The sequence below is a fragment of the Sarcophilus harrisii genome, chromosome 2 (genome assembly GCF_902635505.1).
Source record: "Sarcophilus harrisii chromosome 2, mSarHar1.11, whole genome shotgun sequence".
Lineage (NCBI taxonomy): Eukaryota > Metazoa > Chordata > Mammalia > Dasyuromorphia > Dasyuridae > Sarcophilus > Sarcophilus harrisii.
In genome coordinates, this window is record NC_045427.1 from 199,500,571 (window position 1) to 199,527,697 (window position 27,127).

Genomic DNA, 27,127 nt, shown 5'->3' on the forward strand with positions numbered 1-27,127 from the left:
CACAAAGTCAAATATAAACAACTGGAAAAATACAAGAGAATAGCTAATGTTATAATAATAAATAATATAAGTGATAATATATCTAAATCTATTCAGTGTCATACCAACAAACTATGAAAAATTATTTTATACAACAAAAAAAATTATTTGGAAGAACAAAAGCTTATGCTATCAAAGGAATCAATGAAAAAATGTGAAAGAAATTAGTGTATCCTACCAAATCTCAAACTGTATTATAAAGCAATAATTATCAAAACAAACTGGTACTGGCTAAAAATAGGGTGATAGATCAATGGAACAGATTATGTGCAAACTACATTATAGTAAATGATCATAGCAATCTAGTATATGATGAAACCAAAGATCCAAGCTTTTGGAACAAAAACTCATTGTGTGACAAAAACTCCTGGGAAAATTGAAAAAAAAAAAAACCAATATGGCATACACTAGTATAGACTTAACATTTCATACTCTATACCAAAATAAGGTCAAAATGGGAATGTGATATAAAGGTTGATTCCATAAGAAATTAAAGAGAGCAAAGGATATAGAAAGTATTACAAAATGTGAAATAGATACTTTTGATTATATAAAATTAAAATGATTTTGCACAAATAAAGCCAATGCAAACAAAATTTTAAGGAAAGCAGAGCATTAGTAATTTTTTTCCCAACAAGTATCTCTGATAAAGGCCTCATTTCTCAAATACATAGAGGAGTGAGTAAAATTTATAAAAATACAAATTATTTCCTAATTGATAAATAATCAAAGGATATGAAGAGGCAATTTTCAAAGAAATTGAAGCTATCTAAAATAATATAATCATTGTTGATAAGAGAAATGCAAATTAAAAGAACTCCGAGGTACCACCTCACACCAATCAGAGTGACTAATATAAGAAAAAAGGAAAATGTTGGATGTTGAAAGGGATGTGTGAAAACTGGAGTTTTAAGGCACTGTTGGTGAAACTGTGAACTGATCTAACCATTTTGGAGAGTAATTTGCAACAATGCCCAATATTGACTGAATACAGATGGAAGCATTCTTTTTTTCACTTTCATTTTTTTCTTTTATTCCAGTCTTCTTATATACCATGACTAACACGGAAATGCTTTACATAAATTGCACATGTGTAACCTACATCTGCTTATTGACTTAAGGAGGAAGGAGAGTGGAGAAACAGGGCGGAATAGAATTTGGAATTCAAAATTTAAATAAAAATGTTAAAAAAATTGGAAAAAAGATAAAATACATTATTTGTGTTAAAAAGTGTTCTTTCCTATTTCAGCCAGTTGCTAATGCTTTCCTCAGCAAGATTTCTTTTTAAATTCATTTTGTACAAGTATTAGAATACTATATTTTTATATATAGTTTGCTCCATTAAAATGGATGCTGTAAAGGCAGAAACAGGTTTTGTTTTTTTTGTTTTTTCTATACCAGCAATTAATACAGAGCCCATCAATATTAAGTATTAATCAATATTGATTGATTGATTCATTTGGGACCAGACTTCCTCTGAAGAAGCAAATTCTTTTCCTTCCCTTTATTTTCTTTATTGTCTTTGGGTTGGAGCAGACTTTTAAATATTTCAAAAGAAAAAGTAGCCTATGAGCATTTGTTTGTTGATTTACAATCATGTCTTTGGGAGTTGATGCAATCTCTGTCATCATCTATGAAAACTTAGAAAAGACTATTAATTATAATCTTGTTTAAGAGCTATGCCAGTTAAATTTTGCTGAGACTTGTTGCTATAAACACTATGGTGTGGCAATATAAGGACAGTAATTTCTTCAATCATCAGAGAACTATGCTTTGGCAAGCATAGATTGCCAAAATCTCATTTGAGAACAACAAATATTTAAGTAGGATAAACTGGAAAATGTAGGGAAGGCAAAAAAGGAATGTTTATATTTATTAATTCTTTGGGATGTGTGAAGTTTCTCAGTCAACTTGGAGGAATTTTAAGGCACCTAACCATTGTCTGGCTGAAGGACTAATTTTATCTTTTGGTTCAATGTATAAACAGAAAGCTATGCTAGCTTTGCAGTCAGTAGAAAAATAAGCAAACTAGCAAACGTTATCTCTGGCAGATAAGAAGAGAATTAGCATGGGACAACAACTAAGTCCTCAAGAGAGAATCAATCTGCTTTATTTTTCTTAAGCCTCTTTCAGAATACAGTAAAAGGATTTCTCTCTCATCTCCATTGACAATGGCATCCTGCAATATAAGAACTTAACTGGTAGGAGTTACTTCAATCAGCAGTGAGCAGATCCAGAAAGTCAAATTGCAAAAAGGAGGATAAAGAACCCATTGAAGTGACCTGCCTGTCAGATGTCATTCAGGAGGAAAATAGTGGAGATAATACTAGAAGAAAAAAGACATAGGGACCCTGGAAGGATTAGAGAGGTGAGTTGCCTACTGTGTGCTCAGTTTTCTATTCATTCTCTGTGTATTTGTAGGAGATAGCACTCTAGGATATCATGGAGAGGGGATGATGTTTTCTTACAGTAGTAATACTATATCATTTCATTAAATGTTTTTTCTTTGAGCTAATTTTGTCAACTGACTGACTCTTCAACCTATCTGGGGGTTTGTGAATGATAGTTTTAGAAATGATGATTCACAGAAGTAGTCACACTATCTTGGTCATGGGATAGTTGTCCCCTAGGAGCAGAGGTGTTTTAAAGCTCAAATAAGATGATGTATATAAATTACTTTGCAAACTTTAAATGTTTGTATATTATTTTTTCTCCTCCTCCTCTTCCTCCTCCTCCTCCTCCTCTTCCTTCTCTTCCTCCTCATCTCTTCTCCTCCTCCTTCCTCCTTTCTTCTCCTCCTCCCTTCTCTTTTCTTCTCCTCCTCCCTCCTCTCTTCTTCTTCTCTTCCTCCCTCCTTCTTCTTTTTCCTCCTCTTCTTTCTCCTCCTCCTTCTCCTTCTTCTTTCTTCTTTCTTATTCTTCTTCTCTTACAGTCACTAGGACTCCATTGGGGTGAAGACTTCATTCTCTAAGCCCTTTATTGCCTTCTTGATGAACTCAATAATTGTTTATAGAACATTACAGAGATATGCTGGTAAGTATTTTAACAACTATGATGGAGAAGAAGAATATATATGCATACATGCTTTTAAGTTTAATTTTCATTATGAACATACTTTTAAGTCTAAACGATCAACAAAACAATAAATCAAGTTATGACTTACAAACACTGCCAATGTCTGAGGTATAAATGCTTGCGTGGAAAATTCAGCAAATTTTTCAAGCTTCTTAGAGCTGGCTCCAGCATATCTCTGCCTATGAGACCTGAGTGGTGTGTGGGCACACCTGAGTGAGTGTGAGGGCAGAGGCTATTTATTATTAAATAAAAACCACACACAGAAAATCTTTGAGAATCAAATAAGACAACAAATGTGAAAATACTTTAAAAAGTAGAAGTCTGTCAAAAGGCTGTTGTTTAAGAGAAGGACATAATATTCTTGAGTTTTTCTGACACTTCTATAGTGGAAAATGTACTAGATTTGGAATCAGAGGATCTGGGTTTATGGTATCCTATATATGGACTTGATTCCTTTTCCATAAAGTGAAGAGATTGCACTAGATGCCTTCTAAGGTAGGTACTAGCTCTGAATTTGTGTTCCTTTTGAAAGTTTTAGAGTGGATTATATCTAGTCATCAACTCTCTTTAGAAAATTTGATGATTTTCTTTTTAAAGTAATTATTCAATTTACAATAAAAACTTCCAAAATATTATTTTCCTAGTCCTGAGGAATATATATTGTAGGCTAAATTCAAAATCTAGAAAATACAAATTACTATGGGCAGCCATTTATACATCATTCTTGCTTCCCCTATACCACATCTGTATTAGCAAGTGAAAAAAAATTATCAAATCCAAATATACTGGAGTGATGTATCCTCTTTGAATTCAGTTTTACCTACCAAATGTGAGTTTCATCTAGTAAAAATTTAGATCCATTTTTATAGACTAAAAAGGCCAAATCATTTGGAATAAAATTTATCAAGCAATACTTTGCCAAAATAATTCATCTTATTTTTCCATATATGATGCCAACTGGCTTAGACCATACAAATCAATTTCAGATCAAAAGAAAACCATGCTGGTATAGCACCTGCAAATAATTGGGAGAGTTGCTAAAATAGCTTGACAATTTAGAATACAGTAATTCTTATCATATTCAGTATACTTTTCTGGTATGGTGGTCACTGGGAATATTATATCTCAAATGTAGACCAAATGATGACACATGATTTTCTTCCCATTGAAAGCAAAGAAATTCTTCCTTTTTTCTGCTATAGTCCCATGCTAATTCATCTCTATAGACCTATATATTCTTACTATAGGATTTTTGGGGCATTTTTTTAGGTTTGTGGCCAATGAATCTAATCTTAAAACTGAATTTCTTGAAAAGAAACACTAAAAAAATCTTTTGAAACTTGTAATTATGCTTTAGATATTTAAAACTCATGTTAAAACAGAACATAAAGCAAATTCATAATCAATACTATCTGGAACTGGAAAAAATAAAGAAAAAGAATCAATGTAGCAAAATAAAAATCCTAACTATAAAATCAATTAAACATGAAGCTTAATAATTGGCAAATCTTTAGAAACAGTGGAAAAAATACATTACTTAAAATATAGTTGAAAAATTGAGGGGTAACAGGGAAAAATGTATTTAGATCCATATTTTGAACAGTATAATTAATTTCATCTGGATCAGAGACTTAATCATAAAAAATGTTGAATGGGAAAAAGAATAATATATTTAGATTTTGATGGGGGAGATTGATTTTTATCTCTTTAACAAATAGAATATATGATTGTGGGAAGGAGAGATGTAGCTCATCTACATAAAATAAAAACAATTTTAAACTGTAAAAAATATAAATTATATAAAAAGAAAAATACTAAGTTGTAAAAATATGTATGGCAAATTAGAATGGCTTAAGTTATTCAAGGGCACACTCAGTTGGATAAATAGATAATGCATAAAAGAATACAGATAATTTACAGAAGAGTAACCACACATTTTAAAAATGAAGAGTAAAAATTCAGATTAAAGGAATTTTTTAATGCCTTCCCACACCCATAACATTGATAAGTTAATAATTAAATTAAAACTTGATCTTGTGGAAAATCAAACAAAAATTTATTAAGCGCCTACCATGTGCTAGGTACTATAATAGATGATGGGGAATATATATATATATATATATATATGAACAATGCCTGCTCTCAAGTAGTTTACAGGATATATTTCTAAGTTGTTGGAATAATTTTTAAAATCACTCAGTAGCTGAAAAAGTTATGCCCATAGTTATACTCCTTGTCACATTAATTTTATTTTGGGGAACATTTCCTAATACTATTTTTCAAAGATATTTATGGCAATATTATTTCCAATTAAAAAATGGAAACAAATTCAAAGTCCAATAGTTGTAGAATGATTGAATTAATTGTCATTTATTAACATAAATGAATAATGCAATATAAAAAGGAAGGGAGCTGTTCCAGAAGAGCAATTGCCACAGGGGGAACAGAAGTTATTGAAGAAGAATAGATGCAAAATAGCTTAAGGTTGATAACTTGGAAGTGCAGAGTGATCTAATCATAAGTCTCAGGCTTAAAGTTATGTACAGTTTTAGACAAAGAGCTTCTGTGGCACTAATTGGAGACTACTCTCTCTCCAGTGAGTATAGCAGTGAGGCAGTCTGGAACACTGAATTAGGAGTAATACTCTGAATTGTCTAAGAAAGAAAGAATAATGAGGGGAAGGAAACCAGGAATCCTAACTCTGTGTCATTGTGCAAAAATGGCTGTGGTGATTTGTGAAAGTGAGAACACCTATTAAGCTTGAGGGCACTTAAGTATTCATGCATCTGAGGGCATAGGCTGAAACCAGTCAGGTCAAATTCACTGGATCACAAAAAACAAATCATATTCATATAATACCTTAAGATATGCCAAATACTAGATGTTGGAATTCTAGTGTCAACTACTAAATACTTAAATTCATTGAATATCACAACAATCCTCTGGAACAGTTTTAAGAGTGTTATGATCCATATTTTACTAATGAAGGAATTTAAGTTCAGAGAGATTATGACTTACTAATACTTCTCCTCTTTCACACTTTCCTTCAGAGTTTTCCAAATGGACAGAGATGAATAGACAAAACAAGCAAGCAAGCAGGTGGATGGAATTTGTAATAAGGCATTAATTTAAAAAATCAGAGAATTACAATATCTCAGAGGTGGAAGGGTTGGAAGGGACCCCAGTAGACATGTGGGTCAAGCCATATTTTAACAGGATCCTGTAGCTGGTTACAACTGATAAGTGGTTATGGAGCCTTCTCTTGAAGACCTCCATTCCAAAGTAGTCAATTCCATTTTGGAATAGTAATCTAATTATTAGGGAGTTTTCGCCTCATAACAAACCTAAATTAGCTGTTCTTCAACTTCCATTTATTATTTCCTCTGGGAACATATGACAGATATCTAAATACCTGAAGACAGTTTCATCTGTCTTTTCTTCTCTAGACAAAATATAGCCAGTTCCTTCAACCTGAGATCATATGGCCAAAATGAATCATCCTGTTGATTGCCTTCCTTTGGATATTCTTGAGCTTATCAATGTACCATCTAAAATGTGGCTCTTAGAACTTAACCTAATATTCTAGATGATTTCTGACCAGGACAGAGTGTAAGGGGACTATTTCTTCCTTATTCCTAGACTCTGTGTTTCTCTTAATGTCACCTCTACTGGACTTTCCCATTTTGTAGTTGTGAAACAGATTTTTTGGATCTTAAAATACTTTTGCCTTTATTTCCACTGAATTTCATCTTATTAGTCTTGGATTAGAATTCTATCCAGTTAACATCTTTTTATTTCCAGCTTCTGTTATTCTCTTAACCTTCTAGCTTTGAAGCATCTGCAATTTTGATAAATATAGTATCTATAACTCTATTCAAATGATTGATAATAAATATAAAATTCTCTATTCAGCTTTTAAAGACCTTTATAATGAAACTCCCTCCTATCTTTTCAGTCTTCTTGTACCTTGCTTCTTTCAACACTTTATTACCCAGTGACCACTGGCTACCTTGATGTTCCCCACACAAACACTCTCTCTTGACTCTATGTGGTCTCACTTGGTATTCCTGTAGTTGTGTACCTCCTTGTCTCTCCTCGTGGCTTTCTTGAATTCTTTTAAGTCTCAATTAAAAATCCATTTTCTATAAGAAGCCATTCCTGGATTTCCTCAATGCTAATGCCTTCCCTTTGTGATTACTTCAAATTTGTGCTGTATATGTCTTGTTTGTACAAAATTGTTTACATGTTGTCTCCCCAGTTAGATTGTAAACTCCTCAAGAGCAGGGACTATTTTTGTTTTGTTTTAACTTTGTATTCCCGGCACTTATTATAAAGTCTGATACATAATAAGCATATAGTAAATATATAATGGCTTGATGAAAATATTAATTAGCAACAGGTCAAGCAGAAAACCTTGAGATTCTGAGAGAAGTGATTATTTTTCTATTAGATTAATAACCAGTTTTTAGCATCAGGATCTAAGGTTTTCAGCAGGAGGAGCTTAAAGCTTCCAGCCCACCTCCTTTTCCACACCCTCATTAATTGTTCACAATCAGGGTTGATTTCCATCTGTCAGGGGCACCCACTTTCCCAAAGGTATTTAAGCTTTAGATGATCGCTATGATCTTTGAGTTTGGTTACTGAAAGAGACCACTGATCAACTTATTATTTGCTAGCCTAATTAATACATTGAATATTAATCATCCAGAGACTCTATTTCTTGGGCTTTTCATTCTTCTCATACTTCACTTGAAAACTTCTAGGTTGACATCACCTCATAAATGTGGTTTGATTCTAGTCAATCAACAGGCTCCAAACCACCTAACTATTGTTGTCTAAGACTCCTCTCTCCATATTTTCCATAGGAATAACATGAAGGATTTTTGTCAAATGCTTTGCTAAAATGTAGTTTAAACTATCTACAATATCCTCTACTTTCAGATTAGAATTTTTATAAGAAAATGAAAAAAATATTGTCATATCCTGTTCTTTTCTTATCATTCATCCTTTTTAACATCTCAGCATCATTTGACAGTGTTACCACTGTTTCCTTAACAGTTTCCCTTTTCTTCTCTGGGTGGCACTATTCTTTCTTGTTTTAACTTTTATCTGTATGACCACACTTTCAGTCACCATTGTTAGATAGTCATCTGTATTACATCCCCTAATTATGAGAATATTTTAAGATTCTGTCTTGGCCTTTTTCTCTGTTCTCTTTACATACTATCCTACTTCAATAGCTTCCATGGGTTTCATTATCATTCCTTTGCAGATGACTCTCAGATTCATTATTTTGATTTGGTTCTTTCTTGAAATCCAGGCTTGCATAATGAATACTTTATTATATATAGCAAACTGGATGTCCCATAGATTTCTGAAATTCAATATGTCTAAAGCAGAACTTATTATCTTGCTTCCAAAATGTTTCCCTCTTAGAATTTCTTATTTCTGTCAAAGGCAGTAGCGTTCCAGTCAATCTCTCATCTCACATACAATCAGTTTTCAAGTATTTTCAATTCTGCCTCCCTAATAGCTATTTTTCTTGTCTGTCTGTCTTTCTCTTTCAGTCTGTCTCTTTCAACTTGATATTCCCAAATCCCAAGTCTATACATGTCACTCCCCAGTTCAGTAAACTTCAATATCTCTCTATTAGAATATAAAATACAAACTCTGTTTCAACTATTAAGGACTTTTCACAACTTGGTTTCAACCTACCTTTCTAGTTATTATGTTTCATTCCAGTTCCCATATGTTTCATTCTACCCCAACTAGCTTCTTTACTGTTCCTTCTATATAAAGTTTAATATACCATCTGCATGTCTTTTCAGGTAATTGCCACTTTTCTGGGATTGTATACTTGCCTTGCCAATGTCTTTTAAAATCCTTAATCTCCTTCTACATTCAGCTTAAGATAAGTCTTTTCTCTTCCACCAGTTACTAAGTGATTCACTAGGCCCTTCAAATTACCTTTTATTTATATTGTATTATATTATATTTATATATATTCTCTCTCCTTAATGTAAGTTCTTTGAAAACAAGGAGATTTTCACTTGTCTTTATTCCTCGCACTTAGTAGACTTATTAACTTGTTTATTCATTGTCTAAAAACATGTTTGTTCTTAGTGATGACTTCTTCCTTTTCTAAACATTCACTATCTTGTTAATAATATGCTTCAGAATTTTAATGAAATTAAAATCAAGAGCTATAATTTATAGATGCTATTGTTTTCTTTTTTATAGAAAATAGAAGGAAGATCAAAAGAAACAAGAATTTATTAAGCATCTACGATGTACTAGGAATTGTGCTGAGCTCTTTATAAACATGTCATTTGATCCCTAAAACAGCCCTGGGACACAGTTGCCTTGAAAGAATAAGGAAAACATTTGTCCTTTAATCCTGGAATACCTCTCCTGTTCTCTATGATATTTTATAGATCAATGTTAGTGACTCAGGACTCATATCCAATAAAATAACAAATAAACAAGTATTTAATAAGAGCTTAGTTTATGTCAAGCAATGGAAAATACAAAATCACTCTTTATTCTTAAAGAGCTTGCATTCTTGTGGAGGAGACAGTATATTGGTATAATCAACGAGGCAAGACAGCTGGTGATGGCTTGGGATATAAAGTATAACCTTGGCATCTTTGATGTCCAACCAGGCTTTAAGCACTCCACAGTCCCTACTTCAGCTACCATCTTGGTTGTTGGAAAAAATCTTTCTCATTTTCCCGTTCTGTTAGGGAAAGTCTTCATATGCTTGAGGTAGATGATGCCCTAACTCACTAATGGTCCCCGTGGTTACCCTAACCCTGGTTTAGCCTACCTGATGAAATTATTTACTGGATTGTGGCCACTGTACATAACTACTGCTATTTGGAGCCACAGGTGAGAACTGAGTAGGTCAGGTGGATATCAAAGGTGGAAAACATCTTTGAAAGGATCTTAAAAGCCCTCATATCAGAGGTACTAATCTTCCCTGAACACTCCTACACCCTATATTGGTAAATATGGCTACACACAAAGTAGTTTGAAAATGTACTTGGTGTAAAGCACATCCTGTTAATAAGATTTGAAAAGATCTCCTTTGAAGGATGTGCTTGATCTAAGTTTTAAAGGAAATCAGGGGTTATTATAGATAGAGTTTAAGAGGGAGAACATTCCAGACATAAGGGATGCCAAGTGCAGAGACTGAGAGACAGTAAACAGAACTTATGCAGGAAAAACTAGAAATAGCCCTAATAATGCATATTACTTCTGCACTTATGGATATGGTTTATATTGCCCTAATAAATGGCATTGTTTCTTATCTCTTTGTAACTATTATTTCTGTGAAGGTAATCTTACGTGGCATCCTAATAGTATACAGGGATATGGTCCTTCAGTTGGAAAAAAATGGGTTCAAATTTTGGACCTAGGTATATATAAGATACATACACAATATACAGAATCAATGGGAAAAATCCTTTAAAGGGGAAGACATACCATATGAATGACCATAGTGAAGTACATTAACTTTTCAGTGTCCTAGGCAATTCTATAAACCTATAATTTACAGAGAACATGCTGACCTTTATTTGTAGAGATAGATCCTTACCTGATGCTTCCCACACAGATGAAATCACAGGTCCAATTTAGAAAAAATGCTTTTAATATGTTATTCCTTTTTCTGAAGTCTTAATGTTTTTATATCTCAATTTAGTATAGAAATGGTCTGTTTCTGGAAACCTAGACTGTTGAGGTCCAATCTCTAGATAGTATTTTATCAGGGAGGAAAAAATTTAAGTACAGCCTTGACACATCTGTTATTTGAGCATCAATGCTTTTAAATTCAGTGAATCTCATCACCAAATGGGTCACAAGAAAATGTATTTTTTTCAACAGTAGCACCTAATAAGAGTATCTAATATGCCGCAGAAGAAACAAAAGATTTGAAAAAATTGACAATTTCAAGCAAAGTTGTAGAATATGAAATAAATCCACACAAATAACCAGCATTTTTATATATTACCAATAAAACCTAGAAAGGAGGTAAAAAAATATTTCATTTAAAATGAAGAGTCTACTTGGCAAGTCACTAAATGGGTAAATCAAGCCAACATAATAAAAATGACAGTAAGTAAATTAAGTTACTTATTCAGTGCCATATTAATCAAACTACCAAGGAATTAATTTGTGAAGCCATAAAAGATATTAATAAAATTAATCTGAAGAAACAAAAGATTAAGAATGTCAAGGGAATCAATAAGAATAATGAGAAGGAAGAGAGCTTAGCAGTACCTGATCTCAAATTATTACACAAAGCTGTAATCATCAAAACATTTTGATACCAGATAAGAAATAGAGTGGTTTTTTCAATGGAACAGGATATGTATATAAAACACAAAACCAAATGAACATAGTAATGTAGTGTTTGATAAAATAAAAAAAAATCCTAGCTATAGGACTACCCAATATTGACACCAACTGCTGGGGAACCTGGAAAATAGTCTGGCAGAAACTAGCTCAAAATGGATACATGATTTAGTCATAAATGGTGATATCATAAGGAGAATAAGGAAGAAATTACTGATCTCATCTATGGATAAAGGAAAAGTTCATGACTAAATAAAAGAGAGAAGTTCATGAGAGGTAAAATGGAAATTTAGGATTATATAAAATTAAATCAGTTTTTTATTACAAATAAATGCAGCCAAAATTATAAGAAAAAGCAGGAAATGCGAGAGAATCTTTGCAGCAAGTTTCTTTGATAAAGTTCTGATTTCTCAAATGTGGGAAATTGAATTAAGTTTATAAGAATAAGAGTTATTTCCCATTTAATAAGTGGTCAAGGCATATGATCAGACACTTTTCAGAAGGAGAAATCAAAGCTGTCAATAATCTTAAATTGATGAAAAAAATGCTCTAACTCACTAATAATTAGAGAAAAGCAAATTTTAAAAACTTTGACATACCAGCTCAGATTGGCTAATGTGATAGAAATGGAAAATAACAAATGTGAAAGGATTGTAAAAAAAATAGGTACAATAAGGCATTGTCATTAGAGTTGTGAAGTAGTCCAACCATTCTGGAAAGCAATTTTGTAATAGGACCTCAAACTCTGAATACTCTTTTACTGGCAATACTGCCATAATGTTTATATCTCAAGTAAATAAAAAAAAGATGAAAAAGATACATATATACAGAAATATTTATAGTAGCTCTTTGTGTGATGACAAAGAATTGGAAATTAAGGGAGGCCCATCAATTGGGGACTGGTTGAACAAGTTATGGCAAAAGAATGTGATAGAATATTATTGTGCTCTAAAAAAATGAAAAGCAGAGTGATTTCAGCAAAACCTGGGAAAATCTGTATGAACTTATGCAAAGTGGAATGAGCAGAACCAGGACAATAATACAGTAAAAACAACATTGCAAAATTAATGAACTATGAAAGACTTAATAACTATGACTAACAAAATGAATACAATTTCAAGGGACAATGAAAGATACTATTCGCTTCTAGAGAACTGATAGACTAAGTACAAAGGGAAGCATTTTTTCTATTTTTCTTTTTCCTTTTTCTAAATGTATCTAATGTGGAAATTTGTTTTGTATAATATTTTAATATTTGTAATAAGTTTTACATTTGCTTGTTTTTTTGGGAGGGTGAGGGTAGAAATGGGAAACAGAGTTTTTGGAACTGGAAATAAATTGAAAAATTAAAAATTTAAAAAATTAAGTAAATGCTGATGAACTTACATATCTTTGGTCTGATTCAAAGTATTCATTTTATCAAAGGAAATATACAAATTCCTAATGTTTTAAGTCTATACTACTCTACCTCCCCTTTAAAGATCCTCTGTTACATGATCCAGTCCTATCTTTCCAAGTTTACTTCCTGTTGATTCCCATACCAATTCCTTACTCATAATAATCAATCAATAAATGCTTATTGATTTAAAACCAATGTATGCATATATAATTCCTACATATAATGTATACAAACATATAGTTACATATTTCTTTGTTGCTTACTTTACTCTGCATTATAATTTCCCCACATTTCTCTGTATTTCTCATATTCATAACTTTTATAGCATAATAATATCATATTATAATTGTCTATAAGCTCCTTGAGGATAGGGTCTGTATTTCTTTTTGCATTTATTTGTCTGACATATAGTAAGCACTTAATAAATGCTTTTTGACTTGAGCACTGAACTTCATTGAACTGGCTATGATTTTCATAGGCAGAAGAAATAAGGGAGGAACAGGAAAAAATCAATATAAAAGTAATTGGAACAATGGAAGGAGTAAGACTTACTGCACATAAAGTATTGTCCATAGGCAAATGTAAAGATAAGAACAGGAATTTTATCACATAGAAGAAAAAAAAGGGTAGCAAGTATGTGGATTCAGTGGCATTAGGGTGACTAGGTTGCTGGGTATGAAATTAATCAGTTCTTACCCAAGAAGCACTTAAAATCTGTTTTACAAAGTAGATATTGGGATAGGGAGAAATAGCATATAAATTTGAAATGATGGAGTTGGGTCATGTCACAGAGGTACTTGAAAGTGGGTCAAAGGACTTTAGGAATGAAGGAACTTAAGACTTTCTGTTGAGAAAGAGAATACTTAATATAGATTTTGACTCTGTAATTTTATAAGGGTGGGTAGTCTCATCACAAATGAAATTAATAGCCTCTCAACAAAAGAACATATGATCTTAGTAGGTGTTAACGTAAAAATTGAAAACACAAAGATGCATCTCCTTGTGGACAACTTTGTGATGAGCTTCTCTCAATTTAGTTAGACTAGTTCTCAGTGTCCCACTAGTACCATTTCTGTGTTGTGAAATATCTAGGAAGATTTCTAGCATGTTCTCTGGACCCCTTTTGTGGGGAGGGAATTAAAATTTGGAAGAACAGAAATCAAAGTCACACAGATTGGACTGGGTTATAAGCTACATTGTAAGAAAATCTCAAATAAATGAGATCACAGATTAATTTGAATATGATTATTCTATGGAGTACACAGTATTCAATACAGTATTAAACACATTGTAGAGAAAAAATAATCATTTATGAACTGGAAAAATCCTGGATATTTGATTAAACTATGCCTCCCCAATTAGACTGTCCACACTTGTAGGGAAGAAGCAGAGCTACCTGTTTTCTTTCCTTCCTTGCTTCCTTCCTTCCTTCCTTCCTTCCTTCCTTCCTTCCTTCCTTCCTTCCTTTTTCTCTCTCTCTTATTTCCTTTTTTTTAAAAAATTAAAAAATGCTGTGTATACACTGGCTAATAAGTACTTGCTCTGTAAAATACAAGAAAAGTCTGTCTAAAAATATTATTTAGTATGTTTGTGCATATTTCTGACCTTTTTAGGTCCATTTGTATTCTTCTTTCTTTCCTGTGTAGACACATTGACTTTCATTATCTATTTTTGCCTAGAGTATGCAATCCAATTTTCAGTCTGTTTGATTATGTTCATATGGAAGTCAATTTGTAATTTCCCAGAAAACTGTCAGGAGACACCAAGTCAGATGTTTTACAAATGCCAACTACAAAAAGCCACATTATACCTACTTTATTTCTTCTAATAATTTTGAAATAGTTTGGAAATTGTACTATCAATTTGGTGGTGCTTCCAATGCTATTCTCATTCATTATTTCATCATCTTTCAAATGATATTTACATATTTTCCTCCAAAGTTTCCAGATCAATCTTATCGTGTTCCAAACTGGTAAACCACAATCTAATTCAGGAAGAAAGAGATGTGACAGAGAATTAAGTATTATTTTTTTCTGTTTTTCCATGTACTAACACTCAATTAACTTCTAAATATCATTAATCTTGGTACTTTTGGAAAATTGACTTTTACAATTTGCTTATAACTGTTCACTTGGTTGTTGTAATTAAGATGAATTATGAAAGTGAACTGGGGTTGAAATCTAAAGTTAGTGAATAACAAGTTGCTTTGGGGGTCCTGCATTGTTTTAAATGTCATGGATTGATTAGAAATTTCCTAGAATTCCCCTGCATAAAATCAAAGGAAAGCATTGGCTTTACTAAAGAAAAAAATATTGATTTCAACAAACACTTATGCTATCTATATATGTGGCTCTCTAATTAAGGATTACCATCAAAAAAGGAAAAAAGAATCTCTGATAATCAAATCTAGTATTTCTAAGATGTAAACACATGACAAAACTGTAAAGTTTATTGATAATATTGAAGCTATCTATAGGAAACTTTCATAAAATATCAGAAGACATGAAATAACAGGGACAATGTTTCTCAAACCTTAATATAAATAAATATAAACCTTAATATAAATGCTAACTATTATTATTATTATTAGTCTTACCCCTACTTGTGGATTTCAATCTTAGTACAGCTCTGAGAAGTTAAAAAATATATATATATATATTCTATACATACATATATACTTATATGCATATACATACATATATATCTTATATACATTGTTATCTGCATATACATACATATATATATTAACTTCTCAGAGCTGTACTAAGATTGAAATCCATAAGTAGTGGTAAGACTAATAATAATAATAATAGCTAGCATATATATTAAGGTTTGAGAAACATTGTCCATGTTATTTCATGTTTTATGATTTTAATATATATATATATGCATATATATATATACATATATATATATATATAATTGTTCTTAGGAAATAATTTCTATTCAGAATAAGCAGAATAATTCTGCTGTATGGTCCACAAATGTTAAGGGTTACAGAGTTTTGTACTAAGACTGGATAAGAAAACCAATGTAGAGTATAGTTTGATCTGTCAATCACAGGTAGATCAGAAAAGGATAAACCTAAGGGTTGGTAGAAATCTTTTTCTCTCAGGTGCTATCTTCATTGTTTTATCACTCCTTCTTTCTATTGCTAGTTACATGTTTCCCTTCCATGGTGATGAAGCCCAGTTTATTCAACAGATTATTATCCAATAGGTTATTATTAACCAACAGGGAGTTATCATAATTATCCCCAAAGCTAGAACATCCAAAAAATTAAAATATCCAGCATTTATGTAGTACTCTAAGATTCTTAAAACCTTTTACATATGTTGCTTATTTAATCCTTGTGACATTTCTGTAAGGTAGATGCCAACATTATCCCCTTTTCTGATGAGAAAACTGAGATAGAGAAAGGACTTGAAAATTTCTGGGTCTAGGCTTTTTTTGAAATGACTGAATGAGGGGCAGCATAGAAGCCCAATTATGTCCAAATTGCTGCAGAAAGAATTAAAAAAAAATAAGAGATAGAATTTCAAGTAAAAACTATAGTAAGTATATTTTGCCAACCTAGATAAGCACTAAGAGATAACTTAAAGGTGTGCATGTTTTAGAGAGTTGAACATAAAAAAACTTGGTCTGGAAGTACAATGCATGAAAGCCCTCCAGCACGTAATAATGATAATAATAATACACTCACTTACCTAGACATCAAATAATCCAATATATGTTAAACATGTGCAATTTTTCTATACATGTTTTCACAATTATCATGCAGCACAAGAAATATCAGATCAAAAAGGGAAGAATAAGAAAGGAAACAAAATGCAGCAAATAACAAAAATTGAAAATACTATGTTGTGGTCCATATTTAGTCTCCATAGTCTTCTCTCTGGTTGCAAATGACTCTCTTCATCATAAGATCACTGGAGCTGGCCTGAATTATTTTATGATTTCAAATCAATCTTTATTAAATGCTTATTTTATGGCCAAGGACCATACTAGGACCTGACCATACAAAGCACTATGTAGTGCTTCCCCGCAGGATACTTGTGGCAGGTAATGTTTTCTATATATAATGTGTCCAGTATCTGGCTTTTAATCCCTCTTTGAAAGCCAAATATTATGTGGAACTGTTGGATAAAATGAGTTGCCTAATCTCTGCTCTGTGGCAATTGTCTGACTGCTTTTTGCAATACTCTGGTGTCAGAAATTGATCTGTGTTGTTAGAGTTCCTTCCATGCCTCTCTCTAATAATTCTCTAAATATTCTTCTTGTTATACCCCTCCAGCTAAACTGACCAGAATAGTGATACTTCAGTATCTTAAGTACCTATAATTTCATCAGTGAGTATGCCCTTCTTCCCCTCTTGATACACAAACCCTTTTATAATTTAGTGGAGAATCTCTGAGTGTTTCTGTGTCTAAAAAATCAACATCCTGCAATCAAACAAGCAATGAGCTCTTTCAAAATCAATCTAGGTCATCTAGGTGGTATAATGCTAAGCCTAGAGTCAGAAAGACTTGAGTTCAAATTCAGCTTCAGACATGGACAGACATGAGATCTTGGGCAAGTTACTTTTAACCTCTGTCTCAGTTTGCTAAAATGTAAAATTGGGATAATTATAGTATTTATCTCCTTGGGTTGTTGTGAGGATTGCATGAGACATCAATTGTAAAATATTTAACATAGTGCCTGGCACATAGAAAGCAATATAAATATATATACACATATTATATATAATAATTATTACTTTCCTGTCTATGTACCAAACCTTGCTGATAAAGGCTCCAAGAATCCAGGATCACCTGCATACCACAATGAAGCATTGACAGGGGAGAGATACTGTAGGATTAATCCACTAAATAATAATTATTAATTATTAATATTATATTGGATATTAATCTAACAAACAATAAGAAGCAAAACAGATAGAGAATTGTCTTTGGAGTCAATGAAATACTTTCAAGTCCAACTACAGACATATTGATGGTATGATATGACTGGTTCTAGCAGCCTTCCTCCCCTATTGCAATTGTAGTTCAAATACTGTGAGACTACCCTAATCTTCTGAATTCTGCCCATATTTATTCTATAGCTTGTCTGCCAGTCTTTCAAAAGACAAGTTGACTTTCTTTATTCATTTTTCTATTTCCTTGTAAGTTAGTACATCCTTTAAACACCTGAATAGGGATTAAAATTTGCTCATGAGAACTCACATGTTTATAGGACTTTGTTTTGAAAAATACCTCTCTGTGCCCTGGTTGTTGAGTGCTAAACTGAAAAAAGAGGATATTGTTTTGCCTACTGATTTACTTTTAACACAAGATGTATATATAAAAACTTTAATAGGAATCTTAGAAATAAAATATTCTTTTTCCAGGGTGAATATCTGATTTGAGCTCAACAGGGATACTACAGAGTAAGCCAGGGTGGGAAAGAGCTGAAAGGTCTCCTTAGACTCTGTTGCCCCAAGAAATGGGCTTCAGATTTTGATCTAGTTTATTTTGTCCTTTACAATTCTAGGTGAAGGAAATGGAGTCACCACTTAGGTAGCTAGAGCTTTGAAAACTTTGGAGACTAGGATTACAGAGTAGATATTGAGACTAACACTGAAAAGCTCTAAAATGCTCAGGGTATACTTGGAACTTCATCAGGCAAATATATATTAACTGAGCCAAATGGTAAACTCAGTCTCCATCCTCTCCTCAAAGACTAAGGGAGTGGCAGGGAAGAGATGAATTTTGCCCCAGAAATGCTGTATGTTTGTTCTTGTTATACTGTTGCAATAGTCCTTTGTAAAAGAAAAAAAAAAGATTAAATAAGGTCAATACATCAAATGGAATTGTTTTCCTGTCTCCATTTGTTAATCCTCCTTAAACTAGATATTAACCACCTTTATGAAAAATCAGAAGTGGATTTCATCCAGTCCCTTCCCAGGAAGGAACAGTTAATGATCATGGACATTTTCACTCATGGTAACAGCTAAGGGAGCCCCATGTCTGTCCTACTGATGTAATACAATAACCCAGGGCACATCCACTGGTCCCATTAGAGGTGGTGCAAGCTCTGTAGGCAAATTGAATTTGACATTAGGGTCTCTTATAGGGAATCTTTATCTCTATCTCCTAATTCCCAATGTTTTCAGGTATTCTCATTTAAGTTGTATTTTGTTTCTATCATGTCATCAAGGTTTTAGTGGCATGTACTTTGAGGGTATGTTTTCTCTCTCTCTCTCTCTTTTTCTTTCTTTCATTCTTTCTTTTCTTTCTTTTTTTCTTTCTTTCTTTCTTTCTTTCTTTCTTTCTTTCTTTCTTTCTTTTTCTCTCTCTCTCTTCCTTCCTTCCTTCCTTCCTTCCTTCCTTCCTTCCTTTCCTTCCTTCCTTTCCTTCCTTCCTTCCTTCCTTCCTTCCTTCCCTTCCTTCCTTTCCTTTCCTTTCCTTTCCTTTCCTTTCCTTTCCTTTCCTTTCCTTTCCTTTCCTTTCCTTTCCTTTCCTTTCCTTTCCTTTCCTTTCCTTTCCTTTCCTTTCCTTTCCTTTCCTTTCCTTTCCTTTCCTTTCCTTTCCTTTCCTTTCCTTTCCTTTCCTTTCCTTTCCTTTCCTTTCCTTTCCTTTCCTTTCCTTTCCTTTCCTTTCCTTTCCTTTCCTTTCCTTTCCTTTCCTTTCCTTTCCTTTCCTTTCCTTTCCTTTCCTTTCCTTTCCTTTCCTTTCCTTTCCTTTCCTTTCCTTTCCTTTCCTTTCCTTTCCTTTCCTTTCCTTTCCTTTCCTTTCCTTTCCTTTCCTTTCCTTTCCTTTCCTTTCCTTTCCTTCCTTCCTTCCTCTATCATCTATATCAATATGTCTATCTATCTGTTGTGAAAATGGAATGGTTGATGACTTTATAATCCCTTTGATTTGCTCAGGTTCCCCTATCATGCAGAAGAAGCCTAACTGACTTGGAAATCAGATAAAACTGAGCATTCCTTGTTGTGCATATTAGAAATTCCATTCAGTATTTGTGGATTGGAAATTCCTTGCAGTACTGGCACACTGAAGCCAGAACTTCTCCTGCTAGGCCAGATAGCCACCTGAAACTGATACATATGAACCTCCAGTTCTGAAAATACAGAGATGACCTGAAAAAGACTACTATGTGATACAACCCTCTTCCCCTAATCTCCTCCTCTCATTTCTGTCTTAATAACCCTGCTGCCTATGCCCCACTTGGCACTCACTTTTGTGTTCCCATGTAGGGAATAAGAATTTTTTTAGGAGGAATAAATGGATACAACCTAGTTGTTTTATCTTTCTTATACCAGACTCTGGGAAAAAATAGTTTGACACGATTTACCTCTCTCTCTCTCTCTCTTTTGAGGGTTTCCTCTGGTAACAAAAAAGGAAGGATGCACTGAGTCTCTGAGCTGGATACAATTCTTCTTTAGTCTTTTTCTTCTATGTTCAGCAGAAGCCCTCTTTTAAACTGTCTGGCTTCAGGACTTTCTGAACAGGGTTTGGCATTAAATAGACAAAATATTTTTCCTCTCTCTTCTGTCCCAACCACAACTGCTCTAATTGATAGAATTTATGTGGCAGTGGCCGTATCTTTTGTTGTTGAATTCACTGCGTGTGTGTGTGTGTGTGTGTGTTTGTGTGTGTGTAGTTTGCAAATATAACTTGTTTAGATATGGTTTGTCAAACTGTCACTATCTGTGTAGAAGAACTGTTTGCAGTTCTGGGCACCAAGATTTAGGATGGATATTAAAGTAAGAGCATAGAAGGACTCTAGGGAGGAGAAGAGTCCATATCATATGAAAATGTGTTGAAGAAATTGAAGATGATTATTCTGGAAAACATAAAGCCCAAGGAAGAAATGACAACTTTCTTTTAATCTTAGGAGAGATTAAATTTCATATATTTTGTTCAACAGGCCAGAACTAAGTGGAAATTGCAAAGGGAAAATTTAGGCTGATGTCACAGGAAAATTTTCCAAAAATTATACATGGACAACAGTGAGATAGATTGTTTTGAAAGGTAATAAATTCTTCCTCCCTGGAAATTTTCAAGCAGAAGTTGCATGACCACTTGTTGGGTGATTGATAGTAGTGCTTTTATTTTTGTATATTATATTTTGGATTTGATGGTCCCAGAGGTCCCTTCTAATTCTTAAATTCCATACTTCTGTTTATGCATATCACTTAGTGAATAGTGATCTGTACATATGTACAATATCTGTACATAAGTTAACATCCTCCCCATTTGATTATAAATTCAAAACTCTTCAGTGCTTGTTGCTAAATAGTTAACTTTAAGAATGAGCTGAGGTCTCTTTTGTAGTTGATTGAATGATTCTAATTATCTCCTGCCAATCATGTTTTCACCCTATCTAATTTTGCCAAAGGTTAGAAAAAATCAAGACAAACTCTAAAGAAGTTTGAATCTAAGAGATAATAATTAGGATCACTGATGATCTATTTTTCTTGATTCTTCTCTTTTTACAGCACCTGATTGGGTATAGCCTCACAGTCCAGCTTACAACAAGCGACAGCCACAGAAAAGGCCACCTCAGCTATCAAGAACAATCCATTAAATTTCTCAGGAGGAATTCAGGAGGTTTTCTTGCAAGTGTAGAGAAGAGACCCTAACTGTTCTTTCCAGGCCTCTTATTAGACTGTATTTAACTTTAATTCCAAAATACACCCTTTTCATTTCAATAACAATTCCTTTTATGCTGTGTTTGCTTAGCAAGTTTATTAAAGGAGTATTTTTTGAGACAGATTTTCAGACAAGGAATACTAGAGCAGCTGGATTGAAAGAAGGAAGATTCTCCCAAGGGCATGTTTTCAAGCTGAAGAGGAAAAAAAAGGTAAAGCCTGAAGTTCACATTTCCATTAAAAACTAGGATTATGATTTCAAACCTGCTGTTCAGCATTTTTAAAATTTTCAATTTGAAAAGCCACAGTATCTGAAAAAGAAAATTCTTTAAGGAATTTGCAAATGACTCAGTAGCTGAGCTATATAGCTCAGTCACACACTCTTAACTTCTGCACAATCATGTTGCTCATAAAGAATTGGGATGCCTCAGCTTGGTTCCAGTGTTGATCACAGCCATGAATGTCAGGAACTTTTTGCTCTAATTGCTGAAGGTTATGTGATTTAGGGCAAACCACTTAACTTCTCAGTGTCTGTTTTCTCACTCGTGAAATGAGCATAAGACTACTTATCCACAGGAATTTAAGGGAACTAATTAATGTTCATAAAGGCCATATGGGGGAAAAGGAAAAAAAAATGCTACTGTTACTATTAAAAAAACCCACTACGAATATTTCTAGCCTTTTTATTAATCATAAGAATACAAAACCATGGCAAGATCACTGAACTTTTCTATAGGGTACCAAATTTAGAGGATGCTGACAATATTTACACTCTACCAATGGGTAAAAATAACTGAGATGAATAATTAATTTGTAAGAATAATTAGTGGTATTACCTCAGTTGAGTTTTTTTTGGTTTGGCCCCATATTTCTTTCTCCCATTCTGTCATTTTTCCCAGGGTGGACTTCATAATGTTAGAAGAGCTCTGTTTTCTTGCACTAGAGTGCTGTCCTCCATAACTACCTGAATGGGGCATTATGTCCTGAGAGCTGACCTCTTCGGCCTCCTCAAGTGAATTTGTCTCAAAAAGATACCTATGCTATTTTCCTTAAGAATATTTTGGAAAGAATTGTCAACCTATGATTCTACTTAGAGCATTTTATAGGTATAATTCTATATAAACATATCTTTTTATGAACTTAAAGATTGTATCTGAAATTGAACTATTATGTAGCTTTTTAAAAAGTTGTTAAGTTTTTAAATAAAATTAACAGGATTAATTTTAATTTTAAATTTATTTAAATTTAATTTTTAAATTTAATTAACTCTAAATTTGACAAGATGGTAAAACAAAAATAATTGCTTTGTATTCTCTTCTAGATTCTTTAATCTCTTTGGGAGAAGAAAAATCAGGTTCCAATCACTTCTTGGATTTTATATTTGGAAAAACTGAGGATAAGAATTTGATGAGGATATCTGCTTTATTGTAGAAGAAGAAACCATCCTCTCTAAATCCCAAGAACAAACAAATAAAAACTAGTGGAAATCATTTTATAATAGCTTCTATTAGAAACTCATGTAAGAGAAAGTTAAGAAGAATCAGATTTTTGAGAGTTTGATTTTGTTCAAATTTATATGTTAGGGGCACCTAGTTGACACAATGGATAGAGCACCAACCCTGGTCAGGAGGACCTGAGTTCAAATCTGGTCTCAGACATTTAATACTTCCTAGCTGTGTGACCTTAGGCAAGTCACTTAACCCCAATTGCCTCAAAAAAAATTGTATGCTACAATTTTTACAAAAAAAAGCGTTATCACAATATAACTGTATGATACTTGGATATTAAAAAATAAGCATTAAGAGTACAAATAATCAGTACAATGTATTTATATTTCTTTACACAAAATACAATTTTTTGAACCAAATATGAATCTTGTCACTTTCCTTCTCTTAATGTTTAAAATAAGATATCACACATTAAAGATATTTATAATATGTGTCTAAGTGAAGGAAAGACTTAGGATCTGAGCAGTGAGAATAAAGTTGCTATCTTAACTATTTGAAGTATCTTCAATGGAAAGGGGATAAATTATTTCTTCTTTTCCATCATCGATAAAACAGGAGTAAATATTATAGGGAGAAATAAAAATCCTTTTGCACAAGTGCTTGGTAAATAATAGATTGTCTCAATTTTAAATCCTTGGCAATTGGGAAAATTGAAATGGGCTTCTTTAAAAAGTAGTATCTTTTTCATTTGTGGAGTTATTTAGAGAAAGGATGCATGACCAATAAATCAGTCAATTCATAAACATTTATTAAGATCCTACTTTGTTTTAAACACTATGCTAAGTACTAGGAAAACAAAAAAAAAATAGTTCCTCCCTTAAATAAATTTACAAACTAATGAAATATTGGGGATATTGTAGAAAGGAATTCATTTGTCAGATAAGGTTTGGGCTAGATGACCTTTGAATTCCCTTCCAAATCTAAAATTCTGTGCTAACTCTTGTCTTCTCTAGAAAATAACTTTTTAAACATAAAATTCTAATTTTAATTTGCTGACAAACAACAGTCAGAAAATGAAAGGTATAGATTTCTGTTACACATGCATGCATTAGCACACATGTGAATCATAAGGATCAAGACACTAGTTGAATCTTTAGATGTTTTATGGAAAATTAATCCCTAAAGGGCAATTGAACTTATCATGAAGAAATATTATTAGAATAGCAAAAAAAAATTCATTATAAATTACTCAGCTGGCTTTTATAATCCTGACCTATCTTGTTTTAATATCTATGAAGTTATCTTCTATTTCTAATTGGACTTTATCCTATTGGTTAGAAAAGAATAAATTGTTCACTTTGGAGAAGTATAATAATTCTTCTGGGCAATTAGGATACCATTTAGTGCATTAGAAGAGGTAATTTTCTAAATGGTAGTCTAGCATTAATGCACTCTTGAAACAGAATAATTTATTTCCTTACCTAGTAGGATCAAGAACATTTTTTAAAAGTACAGAATTCAATGACTACACCCAATGAATGTCATTTATTTAATTTCCAATGTGTAACTTGTACTTTAACAATATAGAAATGTGCCCACATGTTGCATCAGGTGTATACTGAGGATAGTAGAGTTAATGGGACTTCTGCAAGAATCTAAGGTCTTTGACCCTGCCCTGGTTGTAGAAGTTTACAATGAAATAGATTTAGAAAAAATAAGTCTTCCTTGTTAGTTTTTCCCTTGGTGATTTCAACCACTTCTGACTTTCATATTTATATCTCTATCCTCAAATTCTCTCCAGAGCATCAAAATCATGTTTCCAATTCACTTTGCAGTATCTCCTTTTGCCACCTCAAGCTAACATACCTAACCTGAATTAATCACTGGTCCAATTTAATTTGTTCTTTTCCTAACTTTTCTGCTTCTGTAATGGCCATATCATTTTCTCAGTCACTTAGGCTTATGATCTTGGAGTCATTTTTGATTGTTCAGTGTCTCTTTTTAAAATAATTTTTTTGATATGTTTGGATTTTACTTTGCAAACATTTATTTCACTCTCTTAGCCAATACATCTAATCATAGGATCTTAGAAATTTGTGAGTAGAAGGAAACTTGGAGGGCATCTAATTTAATTACCTTATTTTATGTAGGAAGAAATTGAGGCCCAGAGAGATCTTATTGATCAACTAACTCCTATTTCATCATTCCCCTGTGCTAATTCATAGAAAATATAGATAAAAATGAAGTTTTAGGCACAGATGAATTTTTTATTTTTTATGTTTTTCTTGTTTCCCATGAATCCAGTAGAATGTTAACATCTAAATCTCCTGTAATTAGGTGGGAAAGTTGATAGAATGCATAGTTACAAAGACCTGAATTCAAATGCCACCTTAGATACTGTGCTTTTAATCTCTATCTAAGTTTCCTCAGTTATAAAATAGGATAATAATAGTACCTCCCTCTCAAGGTTCTTGTAAGAATCAAAAAAGATAATAGTTACAAAGTGTTTAGGAAAGTTACCTGGAAAATAGTAGGAACTTAATAAATTCTTATTTCCTTCCATCCTTCCTTATTTCTACTTATTCTTCCTTCCTTTTCCCACTTGCAATTCCTTCCATTCTTTTTAGATCACACAAAGAATGTCAGAGATAAGGTCTGAATATTAGTTATCTCAAAATATTTCATTGATACGCTTTTCCTTCATTAAAAAATGTCATTGTAATATACTACTGCTTCCCATCTTTCTTGCAATAGAACTCTCCCTTGTAATAAAGCAAACTAAACTAACATTTTGGCCACATTTGAAAATGTATACTCCATTTGATACCTTTTTGGTCTGTCATTTTTCTGTTGAGAAGTGGGAGGTATGCTTTATCATAAACCTTATTAAGACATGATGATTGGTTACGGCGTTAATCAAAATTATGAAGTCTTCCAGTGTTTAAACTGATATGTCTTCATTACTTTTCTGGCTAACATACTTATTTCCCAGCATTCTTTCTCTGGGTGTAGCTGATTCTGTTCATTACTGGTCAATTGGAATTGATTTGGATCCTCTCATTGTTGAAGATGGCCATGTCCATCGAATTGAACATCATATAGTATTGTTGTTGAAGTGTATAATGATCTCCTGGTTCTGCTCATTTCACTCAGCATCAGTTCATGTAAGTCTCTCCAGGCCTTTCTGAAATCATCCTGTTGGTCATTTCTTACAGAACAATAATATTCCATCACATTCATATACTATAACTTATTCAGTCATTCTCCAATTGATGGGCAGCCATTCATTTTCCAGTTTCTAGTCACTACAAAGAGGGCTGCCACAAACATTTTTGCACATACAGGTCCCTTTCCCTTCTTCAATATCTCTTTGGGATATAAGCTCAGTGGTAACACTGTTGGGTCAAAGGGTGTGCAGAATTAGATAACTTTTTGATCATTGTTCCAAATTGCTCTCCCGAATGGTTGGATTTGTTCACAACTCCACCAACAATGCATCCGTGTCCCAGTTTTTCCACATCCCCTCCAACATTCATCTTTATCTTTTCCTGTCATCTTAGTCAATTTGAGAGGTATGTAGTGGTATCTCAGAGTTCAGACCATGTATTTTAATGCTTTGATGATTGAAATCATCATTAATGTTTAGTTCATTTCTAACAATTCACATTGTTACTCATCTATAACTTCTTATTCCATAGGATTATTGTTAAAAATTCTATATAGAAAAATCTATAAAACAGAAAATGTTAAAAATTCCAGTTAATAGATCATCACTGAGGCTATTCATAAACTATCATCTGTGCTTTAGGCACACTTCTTTTTCTGGTCTTATAGGTCCTTAATTATGATTTTTAATGTTATTTCTTGCAGTCAGATCACTGATATATGCTGTAGCCTATTTATCTTCACACATATCTTTCTATTGTCTTTTGGATCAATTACAATTTTGATACATCAATGATTTTGCCATTCCAAGATTTTTAAGCACAAAACATCACCAAAATATAGGTATTGAATATATTGTTTTTATGTCAGGAAGTAGTTTGGGATAAATGAAAGGTTCTAGGCCATAGTTTAAAATATCTATTCATCTCTTGGCCCATTAATTGTCACTTGTAGTGCTCATTCAAGATTTAATTGCATGTTATAATATGAAGATTATGCATTGTTTTTTCTTAT

General features: G+C 32.8%; 1 long non-coding RNA gene across 1 annotated transcript; it reads left to right on the forward strand.

Moving 5' to 3' along the window:
* Positions 1-1,430: 1,430 nt before the first annotated feature.
* LOC116421489 lies at positions 1,431-24,041 on the forward strand. Its single transcript, XR_004231863.1, has 4 exons — positions 1,431-2,407; positions 2,972-3,072; positions 21,348-21,712; positions 22,822-24,041. It is a non-coding gene; the product is annotated as an uncharacterized LOC116421489 (long non-coding RNA).
* The last annotated feature ends 3,086 nt before the right edge of the window (positions 24,042-27,127 follow it).